General features: G+C 36.8%; 1 pseudogene; it reads left to right on the forward strand.

Annotated features, from left to right (window-relative positions):
- Positions 1-805: 805 nt before the first annotated feature.
- Positions 806-2,535, forward strand: LOC116881777 (annotated as a pseudogene).
- Positions 2,536-12,920: the final 10,385 nt, after the last annotated feature.

Genomic DNA, 12,920 nt, shown 5'->3' on the forward strand with positions numbered 1-12,920 from the left:
CCCCCCGCCCCTTCAAAACCCTCAGATTGTTTTTCAGAGTCCATAGTCTCTAATGATTCACCTCCCCTTCCATTTTCCCTCAGCTGCCTCAGCTCCCTTCTCTTATTTCATATCTCTTTTGGTTTCAAAGATCATCTTTTTGTCCATAATATAAGCTATGACCATAAAGTATTTTCTGTTCTTCCTAGTGAGTGTTCATCCATAAAACATTCCATTTGTGTATTTATTGAATAGAGTTGGTACTCTGTGTTTGCTTTATATTTGTTTCTTAAGACCAGATATTTATTTTGGAGGCATTTCTATAATTCCTATTCCAACCCCCCTACACAAATAAAACCCTTAAAATTATTTGTACCATAGAAAAGGATTTACTTTTTATTTTTTAAAGATTTTATTTATTTATCTGACAGACAGAGATCACAAGTAGGCAGAGACGCAGGCAGAGAGAGAGGAAGGGAAGCAGGCTCCCTGCTGAGCAGAGAGCCCAATGCTGGGCTCGATCCCAGGATCCTGGGATCAAGACCTGAGCCAAAGGCAGAGGCTTTAACCCACTGAGCCACCCAGGCACCCCGGATTTGTTTATAATCAAGGTGTGAAAAAGACATTTTTAAATATAAAACAAAATACAGAAGCTTTATAAGAAAATATTGACAATATTGATTTTTTAAAAATAATAGAAAAAATCATGGTGGGAAGTGGGGGTGTGACTGGCCATATAGGGCAGCTGGCTCAGGAACTGCCTCATGCAGCCTGATGGGTGTCCCTGCTGCAGTGCTTTGGCTGGCCTGAAGGCCAGTGATGGTCCATGGGTGCCCCTGAGGAGCCGCTGCTGCCAGTGACCTACACTATGGAAAAAAACCCATTGTCACCTGTATTGTAGATCAGAGCTGACTCACCTCTATTTATCCAATACTTTGCCAGCAGCTTCCAAGAGAACAGATGGAATGGAGAAGATACCTTGGCTGGGCTTCAAAAGATGATTCACCTAGAATCTAACTTTGTTCAATTGAAGGAGAAACTGCTGCTCCAGGAAGGAAACAAAGTCCCTCTTACTTTCCCCTTTCTTCATATTTATTTGATGAAATGCTGTGATACTGGTGTGTAAAGCTACCATAAAAGATGACCTCAACAAGTGGCAGAAGGTTGTGAAAGACCAAAGCTCTGTGGACTGGTTAATAGTGGTGGCTGAAAACTGAATGGGAAGAAATCAGAGAGAGAGACAAACCATGAGAGACTCTTGACTCCAGGAAACAAACTAAGAGTTGCGGAAAGGGGAGGTGGGTGGGGGGAAGGGGTAACTGGGTGATGGGCATTAAGGAGGACGTCACATGATCTGATGAGCACTGGGTGTTATATGCAGCTGATTAATCATTGAACTGTACATCAAAAACTGGAGATGTACTATATATTGGTTAATTGGATTTAAATAAAATTTTAAAAAAGAAAATGGTGCAAGAAAAAAAAAAAGACAAAAAACAAACCAACATCCTTTCCTGAACTTCTATTGTGGACAAAATAAGAAACAATTTTTGTAATAAACAAAGTGACTGGTGTGTCATGCTCTCCAACCCCTTAAAGAACTCTTCTTGAACTCAGGAATCCTTGGACTATCTTCTTTACCAAACTCAGGACATTGTTTCCTATGTCTTTTAACAAAAACCTAGGCAAGTTTGAGGATGACCTGAGAACTTTGAGGGAGAGGAGGACTGAGCCAGGCTGGAGCTTTTGTGAGTATTTCATGGTTTGGGAGGAACTTGCCTTTGTATTTGATATGCTGCAGCAATTTGAAGATGCCCTGGTACAATATAATGAACTGGATGCCTTCTTTTCTCAGTATGTTGTCAGCTTTGATTCTGGGGATGGTGCCAACTGGTTCACTTTTTCTGCCAGCCAGTGAAAAGCTGGAATGGATTGATCCTCCAAAAGCCTATAGACATGTGAAAGACATGTGAAAGTTTGAATTGACACAGAGGCAAGAAATCACCCTGTTAGATCTGTGCATTTACTTGTTTTCTCGCCAGTGCACCTTGTTCCTCTTCCCGTAGAGCCTGTGGGAGGTGGCTCAGCATGCCCTAGAGCTGCTGCACAACTATGTGTAGGAACTGATGCTCTTAGAAGTCTGTTCCACATGGTGCTCTGGACTGCTGTCTTGGAGATACTTCAGAGGATAGAAGGTTGTTGTGACTGGGCAGAGATAGACTCAAACTTTGCCCACACTGTGGATTTATGGAGCTATGCTACCGGAAACTAAAGTCCTTGGGCTATTTGTGTGGACTTGTGTCAGAAAAAGGACCTAACTCAGAGGACCTTAACAGGGTAGTTGATCTTTTGGCAGGTTTGGGAGCTGAGTGACCTGAAACAGCCAACATAGCTCAGAGTCATTATAAGAAACCCAAAGAAACATTTTCATCAGCAGAAGCTTTTGAAAAACACTACTCTGATTGGTCCCATGCTGCCATCAAAATACACTCTAGCATCGGGAAGATCCTGCCTGTTAATTTCATTGGAAAGGATGCTGCAGACTTCTACATGTAATTGATTTTGAACTTTTCTTTGAGTTTCAAACACTTCATACATGTAGTAAAAGAAGGCTTGTTATGCATGGGATCAATATGAAGTGTAAATAAATTTGTAGAAGGAAAATGTAGAATCTGTCAACCAATCATCATCAGTTTTTTTTTTAATTTCTTCTGAAAACTAGATGGAGAGATTTTCACCTTGTTACTCTTAATCCTTGTTATTGATCATCGTGTTTCTTTAATTAAATTAAGGTAATGTACCTCTGTTATATATGCAGGTGGTGTATATATGTAGGTGGTATATATAATATATATGATATATAGTATTGTAATTTTATTTAATTAAAGAATTATGAGGAAATAAAGAATCTATAACTAGAGGCATAAATTCGGATCCAGATTCTTTTTTGGGGGTGGTGATCAAGTTCTTAAATACTTTGTGATATAACATTTTCTCTAGTTTGTATCAGTTGCTTCTTGTGCAGATTGAAAACCTAGAGGTCAGTGATGTAAAATACCTGCAGTATCTATGAAAGAGGGATGCTCTAAGACTGACTGAGAGATAATGTGGACAAGTACTGCAAATGTTGCCAGTCTAGCTCCAGTTTTGGAGTTGGGTTCCAGAGAAAAAACTCAGAACTTACAAAATTCTCATGTGTTTGATAGAATCAGCATATCAAAGAGAAGAAACGCCAGCTGGCAGTGCAATTGCTATTTCAAAGCCCTGGAAAAGGATATAAATTACAAGGGGAAAGATATTTACATCTTTTTCAAATGTGTGTTTGAAATGCTAGCTTGAAATCTATAATTAAAAAAGTAATTTTATTGGATGAGACAAAAAATTCATGGCAAAACCACTAAAAAAAAAAAAAGACCTTTGGCCTACCATATTGTTTTTCATAGTGGCTGCATCAATTTGCATTCTCACCAACAGTATAGAAGGCTCCCCTTTTCTCCACATCACTGTTCACACTTGTTCTCCTTTTATATTTAATTTAATTTATTTTATATCATTTTACTTTATTTTTGATAATAGTCATCCTAAAGGGTGGGAGATGATACCTCATTGTGGTTTTGATTTGCACTTCCCTTATGATTAGTGATATTAAGACCATTTTCATATACCTGTTTGCCATTTGTATGTCTTCTTTTGAGAATTATCTACTCGAGTCTTTGCCCATTTTTTGCCTTTTTACTTTGTTGATAATTTTCTTTGCTGCTAGAGGCTTTTTAGTTTGATGTAATGCCACTTGCTTATTTTTGCTTTTGTTGCCTAAATCTTACCATCTATGTTTCCAGGAGTTTTATGTTTCCAGGTTCTTTTAAGTCTTTAATCCATTTTCATTAATTTTTATGTATGGTGTAAGAAAGTGGTCCATTTTCATTCTTTTGTATGTGGCTTTCCAGTTTTCCCAGCACTGTTTATTGGAGATACTGTCCTTTCTCCACTATATATTCTTGGGCCTTTTGTCATAAATTAACTGACAATACATCTATGGATTTATTTCTGGTTCCACGGTCTGTTTCATTGATTTGTATGTCTTCTTTTGATGCCAATACTATACTGTTTGGATTACTGAAGCTTTTTAATACAGTTTGAAATCAGGGATCATGATGCCGTCAGTTTTTTCTTCTTTCTCAAGATTACTTTGGCTATTTGGGGACTTTTGTGGTTCTCTGCAAATTTTAGGGTTACTTGTTCTATTTCTGCAAAAAAAAAAAATGTCTTTGGAATTTGGGGAAGAATTGCATTGCATCTGTAGACTGTTTTGGGTACCTTGGCTATTTTAACAATATTAATTCTACCAATCCATGAACATGGAATATCTTCATTTGCTTGTGTCATCTTCAATTTCTTTCATCAGTGTCTTTATAGTTTTGACTATACAAGCATTTTATCACCTTGGTTAAATTTATTTCTGTGTATTTTACTCTTTTTGATACAACTGTAAGTGGGATTGTTTTCTTAATTTCTCTTTGTGATCACTTATTAGTATATAGAAATACAAAAAATTTTTGTATTTTGATTTTATATCCTTCAACTTTACTGAATTCATATATTAGTTCTAACAATTTTTTGGTTGAGTCTTTAGGGCTTCCTATATATATTATGTCATCTGTAAATAGTGATAGTTCTACTACTTACTTTCTAATTTGGTTGCCATTTATTTCTTTTTCTTGCCTAATTGCTCTAGCTAGAATTTCCAATACTGTGTTAAATAAAAATAATGAGACTGGGAATTCTTGCTTTGTTCCTGATCTTACAGGAAAATCGTTCAGCTTTTCACCATTTTTAAAAAATTTTCCTCTTAAAACTGCTTTTGTTGCACTCTACAGATTTTGGTATGTTGTGTTTTCATTTTTGCTTATCCCAAGATATTTTTTGATTTCCTTTTTTGATTTATTTTTGATGCAACTCTTGTTCAAGGGTTTATTGTTAGATTTTCCATACTTGTGATTTTTTTTCTTTTCTCCTTTAGTTATTGAATTCAGTTTCATTCTGTTGTGGCTGGAAAGATACTAGGAGTGATTTTACTGATTTAAAATTGTTGACTTGTTTTATGGCCTACTATGTAAACTATTCTATAAAATATTCTGTATGTGCTTGAGAAAAATGTATATACTGCTGCTATTGGGTAGAATGTTCCATATATGTCTATTAGGTCTATAGTGTTGTTTAAGCCGAGAGTTTCCTTATTGATTTTCTGCCTATATGATCTATTCATTATTGAAATGGGTATTAAAGTCTCCTATTATTGTATTGCTCTCACTCCCTTTAGTTCTTTCAATTTTTCCTTTATAATTTTAGGTGCTCTGATGTTGGGTACATATGGGTTTGCCATTGTTATATCTTACTGTTGAATTATTAAAAATTTATCATTATGTAATATCTTTCTTTGTCTCCTTTGACAGTTTTCAACTGAGTGTCTATTTAGTCTGATATATGTATAGCAATGCCTGCTCTTTTCTGATTACCATTTTCATGGTATGTCTTTTTCCATCCCTTCACTTCAAGCCCTTGTGTGTCCTTAAATCTCAACTGAATACTTATAGGCTGCATATACTTAAATATGAGTTTTTATCCGTTTAGCCACTCTATATCTTTTGATTGGTGAAATTAATCCATTTACATTCAAAGTAAATATTGATAGGTAAGGGTTTACTATTGTCATCTTGTTAATTGTATTCTGTTTTGTAGTTCTTTTGTTCCTCTCTTTCTTGCTGTCTTCCTTTGTTATTTGATATTTTTGTAGTGGTATCCTTTGGTTCTTTTTGTTTTACATTTTTGTATTTACTGTAGTTTTTTGTGGGTGCTGGAAAATGTAGGAAATGCATTTTGAAATTATAGTAATTTTAATCTGATAACAAATAAACTTCAATATTATACAAAAACTTTTGGTTTTTACTGCCCCCCCATGTTGTTTTTGATGGCAGAATTTACTCTTCCTTATATGTATCTACTAATATATTTTTGTGGTTATAATTTTTCTTAATAATTTTGCCTTTTAACTTTTATGTTAAGGCTAAAAGTGATTTATGTATTATCATAAGATTATTGCATTATTATGTGTTTTTCTATATACTTAACTTTGCCAGAGATTTCCCCTATGTTCATCAGTTTTGTTTCTTCAATCCCACATGAGTGAAATCCTATGGTATTTGTCTTTCTCTGACTGACTTATTTTGCTTAGCCTAATACCGTCTAGTTCCATCTATGTTACAAATGGCAAGATTTCATTTTTTTTTGATGTAATATTCCATTGTGTGTGTGTCTATACACACACACACACACACACACACACACACACACCACTTCTTCTTTATCCATTTCTCAGTTGATAGTCACATGGGCTCTTTCCATGTTTTAGCCTTTGTGGACACTGTTGTTATACATGGGGTGCATGTGCTCCTTTGAATCACTATGTTGCAATTGCTAGGTTGTAGGGCAGCTCTATTTTGAATTTTTTGAGGAACTTCCATACCATTTTCCTGAGTGGCTGCAACAGTTTGCATTCCTACCAACAATGTAAGAGGGTTCCCCTTTCTCTGCATCTTTGCCAACATCTGTTCTTTCCTGAGTTGTTAATTTTACCCATTCTGACTAGTGTGAAGTATATTTCATTGTGGTTTTGATTTGTATTTCCCTGATGACTAGTGATAGTGAGCATCATTTCATGTGTCTGTTGGCCATTTGGATGTCTTTGCAGAAAGGTCTGTTCATGTCTTCTGTCCATTTTTTAACTAACTGGATTTTTTTTCTTTGCGGGGGGTGAGTTTGATAAGTTCTTTATAGATTTTGGATACTAATCCTTTATCTGATATGTCATTTGCAAATATCTTCTCCCATTCTGTGAGTTGCCTTTAGTTTTGTTGATTGTTTCCTTTGCTGTGCAGAAGCTTCTTATTTTGATGAAGATTCAATAGTTCAGTTTTTGTTTTGGTTTCCCTTGCCTTTGGAGATGTGTCTAGTAAGAAGTTGCTGCAGCTGAGGTTCAGGAGATTGCTGCCTGTGTTCTCCTCTAGGATTTTGATGGATTCCAGTCTCACATTTAGATCTTTCATCCATTTTGAATTTATTTTTGTGTACTATGTAAGAAAGTGGCCCAGTTTTATTCTTCTTCATGTTGTTGTCCAATTTTCCCAAGACCCTTGTTGAAAGGACTCTTTTTTTTTCCATTGGATATTCTTTCCTGCTTTGTTGAAGATTAATTGACCATATAGTTGTGTGTCCATTTCTGGGTTCTCTATTCTGTTACATTGATTTATGTGTTGATTTTCTAAAAAAAAATATTTTGTTTATTTATTTGAGAGAGAGAGAGAAAGCATGAGAGGGGGAAGGTCAGAGGGAGAAGCAGACTGCCCGCTGAGCAGGGAGCCCAATACAGGGCTTGATCCTGGGACTCCAGGATCATGACCTGGGCCGAAGGCAGTTGCTTAACCAACTGAGCCACCCAGGTGCTCCTATGTGTTGATTTTTGTGCCAGTATCATACTGTCTTGATGATTATAGCTTTGCAATATAGTTTGAAGTCAGGAATTGTGATGTCTCTTGCTTTGCTTTTCTGTTTCAAGTTTACTATGCCTATTCAGGCTCTTTTCTGATTCCCTACACATTTTAGAATTGTTTGTTCTAGCTCTGTGAAAAATGCTGGTTGTATTTTGATAAGGATTGCTTAAATGTGTAGATGGCTTTGGGAAGTAAAGACATTTTATTTTATTTTATTTCTTAAAAAGATTTTATTTGTTTACTTGACAGAAAGATAGAGAGCACAAGTAAGCAGAGTGGCAGACAGAGGGAGAGAGAGAAGCAGGCTCTTTTCTGAGCAGGGAGCCCAATGTGGGGCTCGATTCCAGGACCCTGGAATCTTGACCTGAGCCAAAGGCAGCCACTTAACCAAATGAGCTACTCAGGTGCCCCAAAGTATAGACATTTTAATATTTGTTCTCCCAATCCATGAGCATGGGACATTTTTCTATTTCTTTGTGTTTTACTCATTTTCTTTCATAAGTGTCCTATAGTTCTCAGAGTACAGATCTTTTGCCTGTTTGGTATTCCTGGGTATCTTACGGTTTTTGCTGCAATTGTAAATGGGTCAATTCCTTGATTTCTCTTTCTGTTGCTAAAAATGGTGCATAGAAATGCAACAAGACTTCTGTTGTATTGATTTCATATCCTGTTACTTTGTGGAATTCCTCCATCAGTACTAGCAGTTTTTTGGTGGGGTTTTTGGGTTGTTTTCTACATAGAGTATCACATTATCTGTGAAGAGTGAAAGTTTGGATTGTTCCTTGCTTTTATTTCTTTTTGTTGTCTGATTCCTGAGGCTAGGACTTCCAGTACTATGTTGAACAACAGTGGTGAGAATGGACATTCCTGTGATATTATTGACCTTAGGGGGAAAATCTCTCAGTTTTTCCTCATTAAGAATATTAGCTGTGGCTCTTTCATACATGGCCTTTATGATGTTGATGTATGTTCCTTCTATTCCTATTTTGTTGAAGGATTTTATCAAGAAAGAAAGCTGTATTTTGAAAAATGTTTTTTCTTCACCTATTGAGAAGATCATATGGTTCTTATCCTTTATCCTATTGATGTGATGTATCAAGTTGATTAATCTACAGATATGAACCACCTCTGCAACCCAAGAATGAATTCCAGTTGGTTGTGCTGAATAATCCTATTAATATATTTTGGATTCAATTTGCTAGTATCTTATTGAGAATTTTTACAACTATGTTCATCAGGGATACTGGTTTGTAATTCTCATTTTAGTGGGGTCTTTGATTTTGAAATCAAGGTAATGCTGGCATCATAGAATGCATTTGGAAGTTTTCCTTCTATTTCTGTTTTTTGGAGCAGTTTGAGAAGAATACATATTATCTCTTCTTTAAATGTTTGGTAGAACTTCCTTGGGAAGGCATCTGGCCCTGGACTCTTGTTTGTTGGGAGGTTTTTGATTACTGGTTCAATTTCTTTGCTGGTTAAGTGTCTGTTCAGATTTTCTATTTCTTCCCGCTTTGGTTTAGTATTTTTTATGTTTCTAAGAATTTATCCGTTTCTTCCAGATTGCTTAATTTGTTGGCCTATAATTTTTCATAATATTCTCTGATAATTGCTTATATTTCTGCAGTGTTGGCTGTGATCTCTCCTCTTTAATTAATGATTTTATTTATTTGAGTTCTTTCTCTTTTCTTTTTGATTAGTCTGGCTAGGAGTTTATCAATCCTATTAATTTTTTCAAAGAGCCAACTCCTAGTTTTGTTGAACTTCTTCTACTGTTTTTTTTTTAATTTCTGTATCATATCATGATAGATATGAATTTTATGTAATTATATTACCTGTAAAGTCTCTTTTCTTGTAGATTGTCTCTATTCCTTTCTAGCTTTTGTTGCTTTTGGTCTCTTTCCTGATCATAGGGTCCCCATTAACATTTCTTGTAGAGCTGGTTTAGTGTTCAGAAACTCCTTTAGTTTTTGCTTGTCTTGGAAGCTCTTTATCTCTCCTATTATTCTGAATGACAACCATGTTGGCTGAAGTATTTTGGGTTACGTATTTTTTCCATTTAGCACACTGAATATTTCCTTCCATTTGATTCTGGCCTTCCAAGTTTCAGTGGACAGGTCTGCTGCTAACTTTCTGTGTCTGCTTTTGTTGGTTAAGACTTTTTGTCCCTAGCTGCTTTCAGAATTCTCTCTTTATCTTTGTATTTTGCAAATTTCACTATATGTCATGGTGTTGACTTGTTTTTTTGTTGGTTTCAAGGGTAGTTCTCTGTGCCTCTTGGGACTGGAATGTTTATTTCCTTTTCCAGATTAGGGAAGTTGTCAGATATAATTTGTTCAAATGAACCTTCTGCCTCTATCTCCTTCTCTTCTTCTTCTTCTTCTGGGACACCTATTATGCAGATAGTGTCTTGCATTATGGAATTGGTGAGTTCCCTGTTTACCTTCATGATATAATAGATTTCTTTCTATCTTCTTTTCACCTTCATTATTTTCCATAATTTTATCTTCTATATCACTTATTCTGTCCTCTACTTCTTCAAATCTTGTTGTGATTATATCTAGTCAGTTTTACTTCTCAGTTATAGCATTTTTAAATTTCAACCTGACAAGTTTTTAGGCACTTTATCTCTGCAGGGAAGGTTTCTCTGGTGTCTTCTATGCTTTTTTTCTTTTATTAAGATTTGTTTATTTATTTGAGGTAGAGAGAGTGGGGGGGGAGGGGCAGTGGGAGAAGGAGAGAAGTAATCTCAAGCAGAGTAAGCAGAGTCCCTGCTGAGCACAGAACCTGACATGGGGCTTAATTTCATGACTCTGAGAGCATGGCCTGAGCCAAAACTAAGAATCAGCCACTCAACTGACTGAGCCACCCTGGTGCCCTTATGTTCTTTTCAAGCCATGCCAGTAGTCTTATGACTGCTATTCTAAAGTCTTGTATAGATGTATTGCTTATATCTGTTTTTTTTTAAGATTTTTGTTATTTATTTGACAGAGAAATACACAGCAAGAGAGGGAACACAAGTAGGGGGAATGGGAGAGGGAGAAGTGGGCTTCTCATAGAGCAGGGAGCCAGATGCAGGGCTTGATACCAGGACCCTGGGAACATGACCTGAGCCAAAGGCAGATCCTTAATGACTGAATCACCCAGGCGCCCCTGCTTATATCTGTTTTGAGTGAGTCCCTGGCTGTTATTTACCCTTGAAGTTTCTTTTGGGGAGAATTCCACTATCTTGTCATTCTGGTTAAGTTTCTGTCTTTTGTGAGTTATGAAATCTTGTTATGTTTCCTGCACTTGAGAGTAATGCTATATTAAAAGTGTCATACACTGTCCAGGGTGCGGCACTTCAGGAAGTATTTCTGGTGTGTGCTGTGTGCACTCTGCTCTTGCATTTTGGCACTCTTCCCAATGGTCAGTTTCTGCAGAGTTCCTCCTTGCTTGCAGTGGGGGTGTTTGGACCTCTAAATAGATGTGCTTTGATTTGTTTGTTAAAGTAATCTTGGGGGAAAAAAGAAATAGATAAAAAAGGAAGCCTGATCAAAAAAAATGTTAAAAAAAGGGAAAGGAATAAAAAAAAAAAACACAATAAAAAATCTATAAGGCTTTGAGGAGTTCCTTATAGATGTTGGATATGAGCCCTTTGTCTGTACTGTCATTTGCAAATATCTTCTCCCATTCCGTGGGTTGCCTTTTTGTTTTGTTGACTATTTCCTTTGCTGTGCAGAAGCTTTTGATCTTGATGAAGTCCCAAAAGTTCATTTTTGCTTTTGTTTCCTTTGCCTTTGGAGACATATCTTGAAAGAAGTTACTGTGGCCAAAGTCGAAGAGGTTACTCACACACAAAACAGATAATCACATCAAAAAATGGGTAGAAGACATGAACAGACATTTCTCCAAAGACATACAAATGACTAACAGATACATGAAAAATTGTTCATCATCATTAGCCATCAGGGAGATTCAAATCAAAACCACATTGAGATACCACCTTACACCAGTTAGAATGGCCAAAATCAACAAGACCGTAAACAACATGTGTTGGAGAGGTTGTGGAGAAAGGGGAACCCTCTTACACTGTTGGTGGGAATGCAAGTTGGTGCAGCCACTTTGAAGAACAGTGTGGAGATTCCTTAAGAAATTAAAATTAAAATTAAAAATAGAGCTTCCTTGTGACCCTGCAATTGCACTACTGGTTACTTACCCCAAAGATACAGAAGTAGTGAAAAGAAGTGCCATCTGTACCCCAATGTTCATAGCAGCAATGGCCACAGTCGCCAAACTGTGGAAAGAGCCAAGATGCCCTTCAACAGATAAATGGATAAAGAATATGTGTTCCATATATACAATGGAGTATTATGCCTCCATCAGAAAGGATGAATACCCAACTTTTGTATCAACATGGGTAAGTGAAATAAGTCAAGCGGAGAGATTCAATTTTCATATGGTTTTGCTAATTTGTGGAGCATAAGGAATAACACAAAGGACATGGAGAGATGGAGAGGGGAAGTGAGTTGGGGGAAATAGGATGGGGAGACAAACCATGAGAGACTGTGGATTCTGAGGAAGAAACTGAGGGTTTTGGAGGGGAGGGGGAGTGGGAGGTTGGGTTAGCCTAGTGGTGGGTATCATGGAGGACACATATTGCATGGAGCAGTGGGTGTGGTGCATAAAAAATGAATTCTAGAATACTGAAAAGAAATAAAAACAAAAATAAAACTATGACTGATTACAAAGAAAAGAAAGAAAAAAAAGAACAAGTAAAAAAGAAGCCTGATCCAAAAAAAGAGAAAAAGAAATGAAAAAGCAAATTAACAAACAAACAAAAAACTATAAGCCTGATTTCAAAGGAAAATAAAAGGAGGAGGAAAAAAACAAAAAACAAACAAAAAAAAACGAAAACAACCTGGCCCGATTTCCACCAGAACTGCAGGTGATGTTTTGAAACACTGTACAATCAGTAGAATTGGTGCATGTGGTCTGCTGCCTGTGTTGGTCTTCTAGGGGAGAGGCACAGAGTCAGTCCTACCCCAGTAAATATGCATTTTCCACATTTGGAGAGCAGGGTTTGGTGTGAGTGGTATCCATCTCCACTGGGGCCACTGTGTTGCTCTCTGAACTCGGACTATTTTGTTGGTGAGCAGAAAACAGCATGACTGCACTTTCTTGTCCTTGCACAGGAAATCTAGCCCCTCCTCCCCCCTCTGTTCAGAAGCCCTCCCAGAAAAGTAAAGGCCATCAGTGTATCATAGCTCTCCTGTATTTTATCTTTGGTGTGTAGCTGTGATTGAACTCCAAATATTAAAGGACCCTGCACCAGGGTAGATCCACTCCCTCCTCTGGAGTAGAGCCTCCCTGCTGCACTGCGTCTAGTGTCCTTTGTCCCAGAAAAACAGTCCCATA

This window comes from Lontra canadensis, unplaced genomic scaffold, assembly GCF_010015895.1.
Source record: "Lontra canadensis isolate GAN:19392208 unplaced genomic scaffold, GSC_riverotter_1.0 scaffold77, whole genome shotgun sequence".
In the NCBI taxonomy this organism is placed as follows: Eukaryota; Metazoa; Chordata; class Mammalia; order Carnivora; family Mustelidae; genus Lontra; species Lontra canadensis.